The sequence below is a fragment of the Gossypium arboreum genome, chromosome 7 (genome assembly GCF_025698485.1).
Source record: "Gossypium arboreum isolate Shixiya-1 chromosome 7, ASM2569848v2, whole genome shotgun sequence".
Lineage (NCBI taxonomy): Eukaryota > Viridiplantae > Streptophyta > Magnoliopsida > Malvales > Malvaceae > Gossypium > Gossypium arboreum.
The window spans coordinates 4,497,586-4,516,410 of NC_069076.1; the positions used below are offsets into that span (position 1 = coordinate 4,497,586).

Consider the following 18,825-nt stretch of genomic DNA (forward strand, 5'->3'; position numbering starts at 1 on the left):
TCATTTATATAATTGCACCAAATCAAAGTTAATGTATCAAATTGTACATTGAATCAAAGTTTATATATAATTTTAAGATTTGTCCCTAACTAAAATGCAAAACTATAAATTCACTACTTTTAAGAATTATAAAACATTAACCGATTGAGTTTGGTTCAGTTGACATTGACATTATTGCTAGTTGAAAGGACGTGACTTTAAATACACTGAAACGCATTAACAAATTATGTCCGTAATTAATTTAATAAACATAATTAAATTCAAATTCAAATATTTTCAATAGTTTTTCATAGTTTTTTTAAACTTAATCTAAATTTTTTAATATAAAAATAAAATTATTATAAATTATCTTATTGTAAAACTTTTAACATTGATTTTAAACTGTGAAATTAAAAAAATCATTTTAAAACTTTTAAAGTAATTTAAATCTATTTATAAATTTTCTGTTATGAAACTTTTAAAACTTTTTATCATTATTTAAATTGCAAAATATGTTGGTAAATATATTTTTAAAATTAAGTTTTAAAAATATCAGAATTCTTAAAATTATTTTAAAATTTAAAATTTATGTATTCAGATAAATTTTAGGGTGAGTATTTGGTACACTAACAATGTATTTTTTTTATTTCACAAGTAATTTTAAAAATTGATATGTCTCTTTTTAAAAATATTTTTTAAATATTTTACTATATACACTTGTCAACTCCTCGATCTTATTTGTGGAGTTTAAAAATTCCACTGACAGTGTAGAAAATAATTTTCCTAAATTTTAATTAGTATGTTTAAAATCGGATGAGAGACCAAATTTAAGGATGTGGATAAAAACCATATTAAGGACGAAATTGCATAAACCCATAACTGCATCCAAGGGCTGAATTGAACAAATAAAAAAAATGTTGTAAGACTCAAATGAACAAGCTATAACATGGTGTGAGGAATTAAATAAAATAAATTGAAACCTAAAGTTATTAATTAAAATTTAAAAAATAAAACTTTGAGGGATTTAAAAAAAATTATCTTCTCTTTCCATCTTTCGCTCCTAAATTTCACGTATTTCACGTCTCATTCCATCTTCAATTCATTATAAATTTTATCCATGTTTCAATTGTTAATTGTTTGGTTTAAGAACTCAAACCGGAATAAAATAATTTGATAGATTTAACAATTTTTAGTTAAAAATGTAAATAAACTAATTTTTATACGTTAGACGAAAAAGTAAATAAGTCTTTTCTATTAAAAATTTCATCAACTTCTATTGTTAAAAACTGACATGACTGAGGAAATAACTCAATAGATGCACACCACGTGTACGTCATTCTGACGTACATGAACCAATTTTTAATAGTAAAAATAGATTACATTTTTAATAAAATGATGAATTTACTCTTCGGTCTAATTTATAGGGATTAATTTGTCCATTTTTAAGTTGAGCGGATAAAATGTAATCAGGCTCATAGTATAAGGACAACCATAATACTTTTACCGAAGTAAGACATATGATTGTTAAGGATTAAACTCGACCTCTGATATCACATAACACAAGAATCTTACCATTAAACCAAGAAATTGTTCGCTACACAAATATATATATAAATATATATATATATATATACACACACAAAATGAAAAAGAAAAGATTACATCAATAGGGTTTAAACCTTGATCATAAGAGTGCCAAATAAGGGCCTTAATGATTGCTTCCTTATCTTGTTAGCACATATATATATTGGGGGAAAAGGAAAAAGAATGATAAGGTTTGAAGCCGCCTAATCTAGATGCTATACAAAAACTTTAATCACTATTCTAAACAAATCTTAATAAAGTCGATTTTTTTTTTACTGCTAACTAATGAAATTATGTGATGAGTCCTAATCATATGATTATTTTGGACTATATCTTACTTACATTTGCTTAATTTCTAGGATATTTTATATTTAAATTTTATTTTAGTGATTTGACTTTTTATGTTTGTATTGTAAATATTGTGTTTTTAGTGTTTTTCATGTATTTAGTTTCAATAAAATATTTCATGTGAAATAATTTGCAAGTAAAACATATTTGGGAAAAAGATATTAATACATGGAACCTTGAGATTAAATGTACTAAGCCTAAAGTTGATCCAAGATGATGAGTGAAAGTTCAATGTTCAAAGATTAAAAATTTGTAATTTGGACACATTTAGAGCTTCCAGTCAGAACACTTCTTAGTGTTTCGATCATGTCTCGAGCTTCAGGACTCAATTTTGAGTGTACTTTATATCATTAGAAAGGGATTTTACAGATCTATTAAAATATTGGAACACCAACACCAAACTGCATCAAGAAGAAATCCAAAAGAAAAGATAAAGTTACAAGTTTCACATTGATGGACAGTTTTGGCGTATTTTCGTGTTTGGATCATATCTCCTAACATACTTGGAGTTGTTTAATTTTATTATGCTATTCTAAATTTTTAATACTGAGGTGAAAGGGAAGCTCTTGGCAAATATTAAGGTAAATTTCATATTCATCATTTGATCTAAAATTAATTACCAATCACTTGTTATAACCATACTTGTAAAGTAAGATATTTCATTTATTATAGACAATATATGACACAATGAATGTTTGGATAAATTAACCTTGATTTGTTGTAGACATATAAAATGACATAATAAATATTTGAAATCTTTTTATAAGTCTTTAAGTTATCAAGTGATTACAATACCATATATTATATTTTTGGACTGAACTTAAGTAATTGAACTATCATATTGCATCATCCTTTGCTTATGGATTCATTTTTGATAAAGGATGAGAAGTATGAACATGAAAACAGATTGAAAAGTTTGTCAAAGTCTCGGATTTGACTTAGGGCTCTAGACGTTCGAAAAGAAACTTGGATTTTGACACAACCTAAAATGAAATTGAATCCAAGTTAGATAAAATAATTAAAATAAATAACTAAAATAAAATGATAAATCAAAGATTAAGGAAGCGAATAAAGAAGATAAATGTAAAGATAGAATGTGGCATATAAAAGTCCTAAGAAGCCTTGAAAACACGAAGAGTCCACAACCCCCTTCAAGCGGCTCTAATTTCCCCTCCAAGATAGAAACGTTGGCAAGAAAAAGTTTGAACATGATCCCCACAATCTAAAAAGATTGTTAAAACTTTTTAAAAAGAAATTCAAGAGAAATTCTTGAAAAGAAAAATCCAAAGAGAATTTATTAACTCAAAAGAAAAATAGAATAATGATGAATTGAATGTATTGTGTACAATGCAAAGGCCTATATATAGGCTAGCTAAATAAATCTAAATAAAACTCCTAAGTGTACTAGAACTCTAATTTAATCTAAATAAGTAGTTTTAAATTAAAATATTCTTGTTAACATAACACTCCTAAATAACTTAAAATACTTAATAATTATAAAAAATTTAGAATAAAATAATAGTAAAATAATAAGAGCTGATAAATAAAATATTGGGCTTATATATAATAAAAATTAAGCCTAAAACTTGATCCCAATATGAAACGTCTAGGCTTGTGAGATCAATTGGGGTTCTTGAAGTGAAATGCCTAAGCTTGTTAGCATTTTCCACATGGGCTTGTCATCATAGATTGAAAGTTTGGGCTCACGAACATAATTAGTCTCTTCTAATTCATCATTACTCCAGAATTCATCACCTTGAAACTTCAACTTTTCTTCTCGATTTTTTTTTTCTGATAAAGACTTGAACAACTAAGTTGAGTTTTGACTTTATCTGTTTGGATTTGGATCTCGTAATTGGGCCTTGAGGGAAACTAAGCTCATCTCTATTATGGTCTTTGAATTGGGCTGAGTTGCTTGTATCATTCCCCCCTTCCACAAAAGGATTTGTTTTCGAATCAGCAATAAAAAAAGGAGAAAGGTCAGCGAAATTAAAAGTGGCACTAACATTATACTCACCAGGAGGTTGATTTGATATACATTATCATTAATGCACTTGAGAACTTGAAAAAGTCCATCACCACGTGGGTCTAATTTTGTTTTGCGTTTAGTTGGAAATCACTCTTTTCTCATGTAGACCTAAACCCAGCCACCGGGCTCAAAGATAATTTGTTTGCGCCCCATGTTAACTTTGTTGGCAGTTGCTTCATTTGTTTTGGCGATTTGTTGTCTTGCTTTCACATGCATGGATTTCACCAATTCAACTTTCTTCTTAACATCTAAACTAGAAATGTTTTCTATAGGCAATGGTACAAGATCAAGTACAGTTAGTGGATTAAAACCATAAACAAGTTCAAATGGGGAATAGGAAGTTGTAAAGTGAAGAGATCGATTATATGCAAACTCAACAAATGGCAAACATTCTTCCTAATTTTTAAGGTTCTTACCCATAACAGCTCGTAGTAAAGCACCTAAGACTCGATTGACTACCTCAGTTTGTCCATCAGTTTGGGGGTGACATGTAGTATGATATAATAATTTAATACCAAGCCTACTCTACAATACTTTCCAAAAGTGGCTTAGGAACTTTACGTCTCTATTAGATACAATGGTACGAGGTATCCCATGTAGGCGCACCACCTCTCGAAAGAATAAGTCAACCACATGTGTAGCGTCATCTGTTTTATGACAAGGAATAAAGCGAGCCATATTTGAAAACCTATCAACAATAACAAAAATACCATATCGACCCTTTTTGATTCATGGTAAACCAACAATGAAATCCATGGATAAGTCTACCCATAGCGAAGAAGGAATCGGCAAAGGAGTATAAAGTCCATGAGGCATTACCTTAGATTTTTCTTGTTTACAAGTAATACAATTAGAACATACCTTTTCAACTTCCTTTTTCATATGCAGCCAATAAAAATGTTCATGTAGAATATCTAGTGTCTTAGCAACACCGAAGTTTCCTATTAGATCTCCACTATGTGCCTCACGGATTGATAACTCTCTCATGGAACATTGTGGAACACATAACCTGTTTAGGCGAAAAAGAAACCTATCTACAAGATAAAACTTGTTAAAGGCACCATTCCCACAATTAGAAAATACATTAACAAAATCAATATCATTTAAATATAAATATTTTATATGTTCAAACTCTAAGACTTTAGCATTTAATGTAGTTATTAGAGAATATATACGAGATAAGGCATAAACAACTACATATTAACTACATGTTTTATACTTAATTGTATATAGAAATGTCTCTATGAATTATACCTATCGAGCATGTCTCTTGCTTAACTTACCTTGTCCTTTTAACCATTTTAGGGATTCATGATCTGCATGGATCGTGAACTCATTAATGTTGCCAAACTTGTAAAGCTCGAACTAATGCCAACAACTCATTTCGTAAGTTGAGTAGTCTAATTGCGCCCCTGTCAGTTTTTCACTAAAATACGATTGGCCTTTTTTCTTGCACCAACACGGTGCCAATTCCAATACCTGAAGCATCACATTCAAGTTTGAAGGTATTAGAAAAATTAGGTAATTTAAGAACCGGAGCAGAGCATAACTTATCCTTTAAAGTTTGAAAAGCCTTTTCCTGGGTTTCTCCCCACTTAAAACCCACAAATTTTTAATAATCTCAGTTAATGGAGCAGCAATAGTGGAGAAATCCTTCATAACACGTCTATAAAAACTTGTTAAACCATGGAAAGATCTCACCTCGATAATTGATTTAGGAGTGGGCCACTCCTAATTGCCTTTACTTTGTCCTCATCAACATGAATACCTTGAGCACTTACTATAAAACTTAAAAATATTAGTTTATCACAAAAAAAATGCGTTTATCAAGGATGGCAAATAATTTTTCAGTTTGCAGAATATCCAAAATAAATTGAACATGAAAAACATGATCATCTAAAGAAGTTGAGTAAATCAGAATATCATCAAAATATACTACCATAAATTTACCCAAATAAGGTATCAAAACATTGTTCATCAAGTGCATGAAAGTACGAGGTGCATTAGTCAAACCGAAAGGTATGGCTAACCATTCATATAAACCAAACTTAGTTTTAAAGGCTGTTTTCCATTCATCCCCCGCTTTTATTCGAATTTGATGGTAGCCACTTTTTAAATCAATTTTTGTAAAGACAAGCACCATAAAGTTCATCAAACATATCATCAAGCCTTGGAATAGGATGTCTATTGTCGAAACCATTTTTAAATCGAGTTTTGGAAAATGGGAATCGACTTTAAGAAAAACAAAAACGGGAGTCGCCACCAATTTTTTTAGGTGTGATTGGATCACCTTATAAAATGTTTTGTTTTAAAACATTAATTTTGGTCTACGAAAGTCGAGAAAACAGATTCGGGAGTAGGTTACGTACAAGGAAGGGTTAGCACCCTCATAACGCCCAAAAATTGGTACCTAATTGATTATCAAGTGTCTTTAATGTCAGAAATTTAAAAGTTTTGAGATGCAAACCTCTTTTAATTAGAATGTCTCAATTTTGAAAATTAAGGCTCACTTATTTCAAACGAGTCAAAACATCACATCCAGTAAGCTAGGATGCAACATTTTAAAACCTTCAAAACTAAGGTCGTCTTTCGAAAATTTCTATCTCGAAACAACAAAACGCCATATCCAGTAAGTTAGGACACTATGTTTTGAAATCTCGAAATAACTGTTTAAGTTTTGAAAACTCAAAATCACTTAAAAGGGTGCTTGACTATTCGAATTCAACGAGAAAAGTCGCAACCCAAAGAAGTTAGGCACTACCTTTCTCAAGTTTCCAAACATCAAGCATTGCCTTTTATTTTTTAAAAAAACTTGGAATATTATTTTAAATGACGTTTTAGGATGACATATTAATGCATCATGAAGCATAGATGTACAAAATATTCTAACATTTCCATACAAACATAAATAATATCATTAAGACAAAACTAAATAATATGAACATACGCTTAATGAAAAAATCATACTAGGTAAATATAAGATAATAAACAAATAAAAACATGAGTAAACTAAAAGAAAAACATAATACATGCAAAAATTATTCAACAATATATATCATAAAATAGCACATAAAAGAAATAATTAAACATAGCATATAAAAAATGAAACTATGCGCAAATAAGATAAATGACATACACTAAAAAATGAATAAATAGAACATTTACAAATTATAAAAATATAATGCAATAGTTCAAAATACATGAAATGATAATATAATATATATACATGCATAGAAAATATATATTTGAAAATAAACTATATAAAAAGGTTAAATATTATAATATATAAAATACATAATCAAATGTATAAAAGATAGGAATAAATATACATATTTGAAAATTGAAGAAATTAAAATAAAAAAAAAGGTTGAAAAACTAAGATAGACGAAGAATAAAATAAGAACAAACCACAGAGAGTAAGAACGCAAGAGGGAGAGAAATTTGAGTGAATGCTCTTAAGAATTCTTATTGCTTCCCAAAACTCTAGTCTCAAGAATTCTTATTGCTTCCCAAAACTCCAGTGATTTACAATGAAGGGAGAGGCCTCTATTTATAGTTGAGCCTCCCCAAATCCAACGGTACAGATCAATTAATCAACGATTAAGATTAAAGGATATCTACAAATTAAATCTCCAAGATTACAAGATCATATCTTCAAGATTGCATATCATATCTAAGATTGTATCATATCTAAGATTGCATATCCTTAAAGATTATATTTCCATATGAGTCAAGCTTATAGATGGACCTTAAATCTTTTCAAGTAATGGGCCATTCCGATTAGGCCAAATTATATGTTTGTAATTTTGTACTGGACTTGGACTTTGTTTTATTTTTATTTTTTGGGGTTTATTATTTTAAATACTGAAATGGGCAGGGCAAAAATGGGCTATTACATCTATACTTAATAGTAATTTGGTTAATTGGTCGACAATTGACGCACATTCTATATGTATCATCTTTCTTTGGTACCAAAATTACCAGCACTGCACAAGGACTTAAACTTTCACGAATGTGACCCTTTGCCAAAAGTTCATCTACTTGCTTTTATAGCTCCTTCATCTCATCAGGGTTGCTTCGATAAGTTGGTTGATTTGGAATTGTTGACCCAGGTACTAAGTCAATTTGATGTTTAATACACCTCAAAAGTGGCAATCCTTTAGGTGCTTCTTCAAAAATATCTTCATATTCCTATAAAAGAGACACAAAAACACTAAGCAAAGAGCTGTGAAGGTTAGTCAAAGATAAACAATTTTTTCTAAATTAGACAATGATGCAAGGTTATTTAGTGAGTAAGGCTTGTCGCACATATTTTCCACTCGCATAAAAATTGTGAACCACTCTTTTTTTCTCACAAGAGGATGCACTCACCATTGGGTCATCATTAATTTGGCTATTTTCATTAGAGACCTCTTTTCTCTTAGCCTTTTTTGAATTTTTTGTCTTACTTCCCACAACCTCCTTACAAAACTTCATCACGTCGATTTGATCATTATGAATATCTTTCGGATTCAAAGGGGTGAAAATGTACTTCTTCCCCTAGAAAATAAAAGAATATCGATTTAATTTATCATGATAAATAACATTATGATCTTACTACCATGGTCTACCAAGTAACAAGTGGGAGACATGCATGTGAACGACATCACACCAAATATCATCAATGTAGGTCCCAAGTTTAAAAGTGATTAAGCATTGTTTTACCACACGGACCTCTGCACCTTCGTTAAGCCATTGAAGATGGTATGGTGTAAGGTGTTTGCTACATGGCAAAGCAAGAAAATCCATACGGTAGCTGCTCACAATGTTAGCATAACTTCCACTATCAATGATAAATGAGCAAACTTTACCTTTAATCAAACACCTCAAATGGAATATATTACTTCGTTAAAGATCATGATCATCCTTTAATTGGATGTTGAGGATGCGCCTCACAACTAGACAACAAGGATGAGTTAGTGGTTCCACCAACTTTTATTCACCATAAAATTTACCTCCATTATCGACCTCATCAGTTAATTCAGGCATATCTGGATCTGTTTTATCAGAATCAGAGGTATAATCACAATATTCTTTGATCAATAAAAGTCTCGTGTTGACACAATCACAGCTATAGTGCCCACGCTCTTTGCACTTAAAACATTCAATTTCACGAGCTCGTTGTTGTTTTGGTGAAGTAGTAAAAGTGAGCTACTTAGAAGATGAAGAAGAAGATTTTGTAGGAGCCCTAATGTTCCATTCAAAAGGTTTAGCCTCATCATGTTTTGGCAGCAACTTATTAGTAGCAGAAGGAAATTTTGAATTCTTGAAAGTAGAATTAGAACTCGTACCTCTATAATATTGTGAAGCACTAAATGGACGAGATTGACGTTGTTGAAATTGTCGCTCAATCTTAATTTCCTTACATACTGTATCCTTAGGATCAATATAGGTTTGAAGATCAATAACATTGGCTATCGAAACATTCAAACCAGATACAAACTGCACCATAATAGTCTCCTCATCTTCTTGGACATTTGTTCTATGCATAAACATCTCCATCTCCTTAAAGTATTCATCAATAGATCGATTACCTTGAACAAGGCATTGAAGTCTCCGTTTAATATCCCTATAATAGTGAGGTAGGATAAAAAATATTTTCGTATGATTTGTGTCAACTGTTCTCATGAATCAACATCTCGTTCACAATTTCTTTGGCGGTTCAACACAAGTTGAATCCACCAACTCAATGCATAATCTGAAAATACCAATATAGCTAATGGAACTTTCTCCTCCTCTGGACACTTATAATAATGGAACATGATCTCCATTTTATCCTCCCAATCACAATATGCATCTGGATCATACTTTCCTTGGAATGGTGGAATGTTGAACTTTTTTTTAGTGACAGAAGGATGGCCTCGATTAGAAATACCAAAAGTTTCAACAATGTGACGATATTCACATCTATCAGTATTATCACAAGCACAAGATCGTCGATTTGAAGAAGCCTCCAAATGAGCAACAGCTTGAGTTAGCAGTTGAATTTGATTGGAAAGCTGATTAACGTTCTTTTGTAGTTCCGTTCGACACTTAGTTAAATTGGCCTCAAATGTCACATACCTCGTCCAATTGTTGATGTTGAAATTTTACCATCCCACAGTATTCTCCAATGTAACATCTTGTTCTTTGTCATCAGATGGTAACTCATCATGGTTTTTACGGGCACGAGTGTCACGAGTCATAGTGAAAGCCTGGAAAAACACAACACTTCAAAAGAAAAAATTAAGCAAACCTCACCTATATGTACTAAAAAAAATTTCTCAATGAGGTAAGAATTAATCTTATGAGTCTTTTAAAAAGTTTCTATATCAATCAATTAGAACGTATTAGAATCAAACTATCAAAGCAAACCTAATAGCACTATGAGTCCAAAATTGGTTTAGACATCAAAGAATTCTATTGCACGGAGGAAGGAATAAACAAGAAAGTGTTAGAATACGTAGAGGAAAAAATAAAAAGTAAAAACAAATGAAAACTTAAAGCTAAGAGTCCATGAAAATTGTTGAAACCCGAAGACTGGAAAAAAATGCAGAGCAACTTGACAAACTTCATTCTAGGTGTTCCCAATTTCCAAAAATAACGAAATTTAAACTGGAGCCTCTTCAAATAATGTAGATCTGATTTGGAAAGTTTTGGCACAAAATTCAATCCACAGAATATTTTTTTTATTTTTTTATTTTTTTTTATTTTTTTTGTACTTTTTTATACTTATTTTTTGTGGGAAATATTTTTATACTCTAAAATGGTTCCAAGAAATAGTATGTAAAATTTCAGATCATTTGAATATCGTTTACCTATTGAAAAATATTTTTCTGAAAATATCGGGGTAAAACAAAATTATTTTGAGACTGTTTTCTAGAAATCAGTTTATAAAAATAAAAAGAACACCTAATATGCCCAAATCTGATACCAAATGATATAGGATGAGAAGGATGAATGTGAAAACAAATCGTAAAGTCTTTCAAAGTCACGGATTTGACTTAGGGCTCTAGACGTCCGGAAAGAAACTTGGATTTTGACACAATCTGAAACGAAATTAAATCCAAGTCATATAAAACAATTAAAATAAATAACTGAAATAAAATAATAAATCAAAGATTAAGGAAGAGAATAAAGAAGGAAAATGGAAAGATAGAACATGGCGTGTAGAAATCCTAAAAAGCCTTGGAAACATGAAGAATCCACAACTCTCTTCAAGCGGCTTTAATTTCCCCTCCAAGATAGCAATCTTGGCAAGAAAAAGTTTGAACATGATCCCCACAATCTAAAAAGATTGTTAAAACTCTTCTAAAAGAAACTCAAGAGAAATTCTTGAAAAGAAAAACCCAAAGAGAATTTATTAACTTAAAAGAGAAATAGAATAATAATGAATTGAATGTATTGTGTACAATGCAAAGGTCTATATATAGGCTAGCTAAATAAATCTAAATAAAAATCCTAAGTATATTAGAACTCTAATTTAATCTAAATAAGAAGTAGTTTTAAACTAAACTATTCTTGTTAACATAAAACTCCTAAATAACTTAAAATACTTAATATTTATAAAAATTTAGAATAAAATAATAATAAGAGCTGATAAATAAAATATTGGGCTTATATATAATAAAAATTAAGCTTAAAACTCAAACCCAATATGAAACGTCTAGGCTTGTGAGATCAATTGGGGTTCTTGAAGTGAAATGCCTAAACTTGTTAGCATTTTTCACATGGGCTTGTCATCATAAATTGAGAGTTTAGACCCACGAACATAATTAGTCTCTTCTAATTTATCATTACTCCAGAATTCATCATCTTGAAACTTCAACTCTTCTTCTCGAATTTTTTTGTGATAAAGTCTTGAACAACTAAGTTGAGTTTTGACTTTATCTGTTTGGATTTGAATCTCGTAATTAGGCCATCAGGGAAACTAAGCTCATCTCTATTATGGCCTTTGAATTAGGCTGAGTTGCTCGTATCAATTTGTCAAACTCTAGGACTTATTGGGCAATCATTTTGGACACTCCTTTAACAGGTATACTTTTGCTTATGGATTCATATGCTTAATTATTGGATGTACATTGCAAGATTATTCGATCGAGACCTCCCTTTTTGTGTGGATTCTAATTGAGTAATAACATTGAGTACTAAAATATAAATATTAATATGACACCAAGAGTTGATCCTTTAACCTCAGTATATTTTCTTATAGATATTTGTTTTTATTATTTTTAGTTAATTTCTTGCGTTGACTTTTATTTTTATTTCTAAGTGATTGATAATTAATTTTAGCTAAAATGATGAGTATGAAATTTACCTTAATATTTTCCAAGAGTTTCACCCACGAAATTAAACAACTCAAACTTATATGAAAAAGACATATTAAATATAAGAAACTTGAGATTTTATAAGGATAAAGAAACAAACAAATACTAACAAGAAAATGATCTTTTTTTTTTTCCACTTCCAAATGCCTCTTATTCTGAAACCAAAGGCTATGTGTAAAGGTTTGTTAATAGGAAAATAACAATGCAAATGACTTGCTAGTATTAAATTTCTAGGCCCACCTCTTTGTCATCTTTTGAGTCGTTTTTTACATGTTAATTAATGACTCCTTTTATCCAAGTTAACGTCTCCCAATGGGAAAAGTCGAAGTAGGTTGATTGATGGTCTGCATATTGTATATTCATTACAGAATTTTCAACTCCAAACTTCAAGTATGTTAGGAGATATGATCCAATCACGAAAATGCATCAAAACTGTCCATCAATGTGAAACTTGTAACTTTATCTTTATTTTTGGATTTCTTCCTGATGCATTTTGGTGTTGATATTCGAATATTTGAATAAATCTTTAAATTCCTGTTCTGACGATATAAAGTACACATAAAATGAAATCCTGAAGGTCGAGACATGATCGAAACACTAAGAAATGTTCCGACTAGAAATTCCAAATGTGTCCAAATTATAAAATTTTAATTTTTAAGCATTGAACTTTCACTGATGATCTTACATCAACTTTAAGCTTAGTACATTTAATCTCATGGTTGTTTGTATTGACATTATGTGGCATTGTGAAACTATTTGTGATATTAATTGTCTTGTGAACACAAAATGAAATCGAATAGCAAGTCTATAGTGAAAACACTTTTCATAAAGCCATTTTATGATCAAATGTATTTAATTGATTGACTGATAAAGACTTCTCTTTTAGGAAAAGTCGACTCATAAAGATAAACTTAGTGTTTCTAAGGAAATTGAGAATCTATGATATCTTCACTTTGAATTATTTAATAATAAAATTGATCTAATTAAGACATATATAACATGTTTTGGCTGAGAAAATGTTAGATGATTACTCAAAATTGAGATGTAATGTTTCACAAGTAGTGTGTATTGTTAATATTTGGTATGTTGATAATAAATATTTTTAATTTTATAAGTAGATTTTAAAATTGTCACATATTTCATTTTTATATATTTATTTTTAAATATTTTATTATATTTTATAGGATATTTTTAAATATTTTAATATAAAAAAGAAAAATTTTCGTTTACTTTTAAAATATTATTTTTACAAAAAATACTCATCATTCTAATTTTAAATTTAAATTTATTATAATTATTGTTTAACTATTTAAAAACATGAATATTAAATAAATTTAAGGAAGAGAATCTAATATATATACACATATACACACACTCACACACTTGTTATGGATTGACAGGGACTTAAGTAAATGATTGTGTTTTGAGCAGATGTTGAAAAGATGAGAGCTTTTTTGTTACTCACCAACCCAACCCAACCCAACCCAACCCAACCTAACTAGTGATGTCTACTGTAAAAAAGGGCTGTTCATTATTGCTTTTTAGGTCATGACATCTTAGGTTTCTAAATCACATAATTTCCTCCTTTCTCAATTTTTATTTTTGATATTAGTTTTTATTAAAATAACCCAATAATGGAGATTCAAAATGGAAATCCTGATATGAAAATAGAAAGTTGGTGTTGGTTGTTGCAACTTGATAAAAAGGACTTTATTCCCCTTTCCAAACTATATTACTCCTATTGCATTGCCTACCTGTCCCTGATGAAAAAAAAAAAACCCTTAAAAACAGTGCAAATAGAACACTTTTGGACTGCAAAATAACCAATCACAGTAAATAAATTTTGTATAGAACCGGTAAGATAAAATATACCCCTTGCGAAAAAAAAAAACAAGAACTATGCGATAAATTGTTAGCTTGGATGGTAAAATTAAAAATAAATTCAATGGTAACTATTGTTACAAGATCAGATGAAAGAGATCGAAAGTGGTTCACATGAACGTGTTGATAGTCATTAGTGAAAGTTTTAGGAGAGCCAAAGTTTGGAGATATTTGAGTGGAGTATCTTTGAAAAAAGGAGGAGCTTATATAGACGAGGGGTTTGGCATGGGTTCGTCTAAATAGATACCTTACAGTGGTAGAGTTAGTGCTCTATTTGAACATAATTGAGTATGGTCTAGTGTCACAGGACTAGACCTTTAGTCTCACAATCTATGTGGCTTTAGGTGATTCTTTCTATTTAAACACACTTAAGTCAGCCTAACTCTCACAAAGTGAGGATTCTCACAGAATTCCTCCAAGACACCAGTTTATATAGCAGAAGCAGAACAAGCCAGAAGAGTGCCCAAAAGAATAGAATCACCACAGAAAAATAATGCACAAGAGATATTTGAGTAAATGCTCTCAATTGTATTCACACACAAAGAATATAGGATACAATGGATGGTTTAAAGCTGAGGGGAGGCTTTCTATTTATAGTTGAGCTCCCCCAAATCCAATGGTTTAGCTAAATTTACATTGATGGATGAGATGAAGCCTATCCCTACAATTAAAAGATTTACAAGATTATACAATCAAATCAAATCAAATCTAATCTTATCAGATATTATTCTCCTCAACATTCTAAGATTAGTTTCCCTATTTACCAAGGTTGTAACACCCCCAAACCCGACCTAGATGCTATGGCCGAATCTGGTGGTGTCACATGTGAGTGCTTTTTAGAAAACCTTAGCAAGTCAAAAATCGTCCAATTTGTTATCTTTACTTAAGTCGTGAAATCTCTACTCCAGATATCAAGCGAAAACATTTCATTAACGCGGAGGCTAAAACATCATTAAGTCATAAATCAAATAATTTAATAGTTTAAAATCCCAAAATAAACCCAAGAATAATTCATGACCAAACACATATTAATCCCAAAACATATAATTAAATAAAGCAAACAAAATAAAGTGTTACTCAAAAATTCGTAAATGTCTACCAATGGTCACCATCGAGCCCTCCGTCACTGATCAATCTACTGCTGAGGATTACCTAACACACAAAATAACAAAGGGGTGAGTTTTGCAACTCAGTGTGTACATCTCCACAGTATAGCATGTGTCGAAACCCTTTTTTAATTTGAAAGCAATGGGGATCGACTTTTAAAACCGAGTGTGGAGTCGCCACCAATCTCTTTATTTAGGTGTGATTGGACCACCTATTAAAACACTTTATTCAATGAAAAATAAATTTGGTTTAGGTAAAATAAAAAAACGAGTTTGGGAGTCGGTTACGCATGAGGAAGGGTTTAGGTAATATACTCAAAGTACAATAAACCTTGCTTAATGCATCCAACAATTATTTCCAGTATAATGTAACAAAAAAATTCTTTAAGCATGGATAATGAATAATTAATATAAAAATAATATACATGATCATAACACAAAATAAAATGATGTACAAAAATATGTATGAAACAAAATGAAGAATTAATAATCATATAATATATATAAGTTGACACATTTGCATAAAACTTGGGATATATGTTTATTGAAATAGTTATTATAAATTTCAAAGTTCAAATCAATTAAATCATATACAAAATATTTAAAACACAAATTTATTCAAAAATTGAAAATTCACTAGATAATTTAAATAATGTATTAAATATGAAGGAATAACAATACATGATATAAAATAATATACAAAGTAAATTTATGAAACCTTTATATACAAATAAACATTGGGTATAATTATTGATAAAAAGAATGAAATTAATAATGTATAAAAAATGAAGTAAACATATAAGTAACAAAATATATATATGAAAAAACATAAGGATAATATGAGATACAATAAATTATATGATTTAAAAGGGTTCTTAAAAATAATATACACATAAATAATTTTAAAAGCGGATATATATACATAGAAAAATATTTACATAAAGTTATATGAAAATAATAACATGTAGCATAGTAAAAATAATTTAATATGTGCCATATACATGTGAAAAAATATTAGAAATAATTATATGTCAAAATATCATTTAATTAAAATATGAATTATAAAATTAAACATAACTTATATACGTAATAATTTTAAAAACACAATTATACGAGTTTATTTAAAAAAATATATATGTATAAGAATATCTTGGCTTTAATAATGAATACAAATTAAATATAAGTTCTTAATATATGTTTAATAATAATTTAAATAATATACTAAATATGAAGAAATAATAATTCATGGCAAGGTATTACTCATATGATAGATTTTTATTTAAAACTTATGTATAAAAATAAATATATGTGAAATTATATTATCATACATACCATTTTACTTAAAAATATTTAAAACAGATATTAAATAACATACTTGGATAACATAATATGGAGACACATTTTTAAAATAACAATTTTATGAGTACAAAGATGGATTTTCCAAAACATTATCATATGTACATATAGACATGCAAATTAAACATAAATTAAGAAATATTTTAAATAATTTATGTATATAAATATATTAACAACACTTATTAATAAGGTATTAAAACAATGTAATATAAAAGAATTTTACAATATACAAAACAATAATTATTATAAAAGCTAAAAAGAATGATTAGTATACAACATATATAAAATATTTAAAGAAATAAGATACATGATGCGAAAAATAATCTAAAATAATTATATAAATGTAACAAACAAAATTATTAACATGGATTAATGCATAAACATATTAAATATATTTTAAATTAACCAATTGTACAATTATAAGACCAAATTAATACTGCAATAAAATAGGGAGGATAATTTGCAAATAAAGTAATCATAACATGGACCAATGCTCAAAGCGCATAAATGTATGGGGACTGAATTTGTAAATATCTCGCGCCTAAATGCTGCAAGGAACCGCGGATCAAAGTGAAACAAAGCACAAATTAGTAGGCCAAATTTTAAAACACAAGGTAGGCAAATTGGGCGCAAATTGAAGGTTGTGCGCAAGGGGAAGGATTTGTAGCGCAAATTCCCCATTTTTGAGTGGTAATGCGCAGATTGGGCCTGCCAAATGAGTTACCGTGTGGACCTTACTCCACAAAACAGTGCCATTTTATTAAATGGTCATTTAAGACCCCTTTTCTTCTATTTCCTTTCCCCAAACGTAGCCCCCATTTTAGATCAAAAGAAATTCCAGCCATTAAAATCAAATTTTTTAGGGTTTCCTTCACTTGACTGCCAAACCACCATGATTTTAGGTGATTACCAGTAAGCGAGATGTGCCCAATCTTGCCGTTAAAGTAGCTTGACCAGATCTAAAAGGATTTGGTAAGTATTTTCCCTTCTTTCTTCTTTATTTGAATGAAGCTTTCAAATCTCATGTTATTTTTTAAAGAAAAAAAATAAAAACAGATTTGTAAAATGAATAGATTTCCACTATTATGTGACCTCTTGCCCTTATACTCGCATGGTAGATTTAGGGCTTTCATCGGCCTTAAGTTGCATAAAAAATGAGCAAACAAATAAGAAAATAAAGAGAAAAGAAAAAACGGAAAAAATTGGAAGAGAAAAAAATGAAATCACCTCTATTGATCTTAAAGCGCTTTTTTCTCTTCTCTGTGCGTGTGTACAGATATTGTATGCGTAGAGTATATTTTGTGTGCGTAATTTTTTTTTATTTGCAGGTACATCAATGGCTTTTATAGCCAGATTTACAAGATAAATAAAAATATATAAAAAAATCCTATTTTCCTGTTGTCATCTGCTATGAATTCATTATTCAGTCTTTCGGTGTGTTCTTTTGCAGGCTCGGTTGTACAATGGAGCGAGAGATGTCTGAAGGAGGCCATGTGAGGAACCACTCGTGGGAGCCCTAGCTCTGGCCTATTCTGCACGTTCCAAGCTTCCAGTCTTCTTGAGATTTTTTGGGTGTTTGGGCCTTTGGGTTAGGGATCTTGCTTTGGGCTTTTATTTTTGTAAAAAACTTGGACTTTTTAATTAATTGATTTTGCTTTAATTTTTAGATAACATTATGGGCCCGGGTGAAATGGGCCTATTACAGCATGCATACAAACAAACAACAGAATACAGATATTTCGGCCTTAGCCATACAGATATCATATGCATAACAGATCAGATATCAGAAATATCATGCCCACCAACCCTGCACACCATCTCCGTTCAACCCATCACACCATCTAGGGATAAAATCGACCCACCCATTCTTGCACACCATATATGGGGATATAATCGACCCATTCAACCCTACACACCATAAGTTACCCATCGCAGCACATATCATACGTATGCAGCTTAGCTGCCAGATAACGGGCTTATGAAACCCTTCAAATACTCTCTTCACTTTTTCAAACCCACCCTGATGCAGTGCATCATACAAATATGGCATGTTGTAATGCAGACAACCAGATCAAACATTTATTTACAAAACAAATTAAATAATCATGCTAAGTATATCATGCAAACACATACATCACAGAATTAAGAGTCTAGATAAGGCTTATCGACCCTACTATAGGTCACAGTCGACTTGGGC

The 18,825-nt window shown here is 30.0% G+C and overlaps 1 long non-coding RNA gene across 1 annotated transcript; it reads left to right on the forward strand.

Moving 5' to 3' along the window:
- The first annotated feature begins 17,382 nt into the window (after nucleotides 1-17,382).
- On the forward strand, nucleotides 17,383-18,386 carry LOC108483937 (uncharacterized). The gene is made up of 2 exons (XR_001871154.2): nucleotides 17,383-17,600; nucleotides 18,079-18,386. It is a non-coding gene; the product is annotated as an uncharacterized LOC108483937 (long non-coding RNA).
- Nucleotides 18,387-18,825: the final 439 nt, after the last annotated feature.